The sequence below is a fragment of the Populus euphratica genome, unplaced genomic scaffold (assembly GCF_000495115.2).
Source record: "Populus euphratica unplaced genomic scaffold, PopEup_1.0 scaffold55.1, whole genome shotgun sequence".
Lineage (NCBI taxonomy): Eukaryota > Viridiplantae > Streptophyta > Magnoliopsida > Malpighiales > Salicaceae > Populus > Populus euphratica.
Genome location: NW_011499921.1, coordinates 117,107 through 119,011, shown reverse-complemented (window position 1 = coordinate 119,011; position 1,905 = coordinate 117,107).

Genomic DNA, 1,905 nt, shown 5'->3' with positions numbered 1-1,905 from the left:
AAATTCCACAAAGCAAGGTATTCATCATTTAACTTCTATTAATCTATCCAGATAAACAAACTCTCGTTAAATTTATATATCTGCTCAATACCTCTTAACAAGATATTAATAAACCTTTCTTTTGTGCTCGATATATCAACACATGGTTATGGGTCTTATTTGAAAGAAAACAAAATTCTTGTTCTAATATTTAAGGTTAACTTGGGTTGAGATTTTTTTTCTTTTTGTTTATATATATATATATACATGTAACTTAAAACACAATGCATCTTTAACCCATGTAACGAGCTTTCGGCTAATGACTCCCAAACCAGTTGGTCTTAGGGCATTAGGTGTTGAGACACCCCTACGAGCTTAGTAACTCAGGTTGCAGATATTGATACGTAGAAAATGCAATGTTTCATTCTCTTAAGTTTTTCTCCTCGACCCATGTAACAAGCGTTGGGCCAATAGCTTCCAAGTCAATTGATTTTAGGATATTAGGTGTTAAAACACCCCTTCGGGCTTAATTGCTTAAGTTAGGGTGGCTACGAAACCAAACTTATCTATATTTTTATTATCATTATTTTTTTTGCTCTTTTTTTTTCAAATTATATACTATCCCTTTCCCTTAGAACAACCTTTAATAAAAGAATATAAATAATGTAATAATTCAATGTGCAACCCAAAAGTGTGTGTGTGAAAATTAAGGTTTAAGAATATATGTTAAATGAGTATATGAGCAGGATTAAGTGATAATAATATGAGAGTTTGTAAACCTGAATATTTTAAGAAGTATTATCATAGACTTTGTTAAGAATAGTTACTAAGATGTGTCTCAAGAGTCACTTTAACAAAAGAGCTCATTTACCCTGTCATCCTAGTAACAACAATTTTGCACATGCTTTATGAAATAGAAAACACAGTTAGTTAATTTTTTTTTGAAAGCTACTACCCTCTCTCCTCAACCAAAATGAGACATTGTACTTAATGTCCTAAAATAGAAAGATAGAGTACATAAGACATCACCTGAAATAATGAATACTGACAAACCTGAAACACACTTAAATAAATATAAGAAACAACAAAACACAATAATAAAAGCAAAAGACACAAAGATTCACAAATGTAGACTCAAATCCAATCTAAGCTTTTCACGGCTTTCCTTAGATGACCAATTTATGCAACTCATAGAGGGATCAATTATAAGAATGAAATATTGTAGTTGGTCAATCAATTTGTTCCGTAGTAACAACAGAGATTATGATTTGTTGTGTAGAAGATGTTAGAAATTCCTATTCCACAGCATGATCAAGAAAAGACAACAACTTATCATGATAACCATTAACATTTAACAAACATATGGGTTTATGGAGAATGTGCAGTTGAGCTCAAAAGAAAATATGAAAGATTTCTTCTAATGTGCCTAGACAACCTCGTAAGGCAATGAAGGCATCAGTATGGTTAAACATTGCATTCATTCGAGCAGACATTGTGGAGACCTGTAGTTTATCTCTAATTATTTTTTCAATGATGTCTTCTTGTGCTAAAGCTTTAGGGACGAGCCCCAAAACTTGACTCCCTCCTAAAAATGCAGCTATTAACACACCTCCCATTAACCCAAGACCACCTCCCCTTACACTAAATGAATCTTTCTCTCATCTAGCACTTGACCGAGATGATTTGCTGATTCTAAAAGCTCCTTTTCTTTCCCAGACTAGATCCATCGAAAACACAAATATTTCTTATGTGATGACTTGAGAAACTTGCCATTTCTACACACTTCTATATTTGTTGAATGTATGGGTTGAGTAGAAATAAAAGGAAGGAAAAGAGAATTTTATAGATGAGAAATTAGAAAGGCAATCATAACACCTATATGTAGGCTAGCTGGAGTCTCACTCTCTCTCTCTCTCTCTCTTTTTA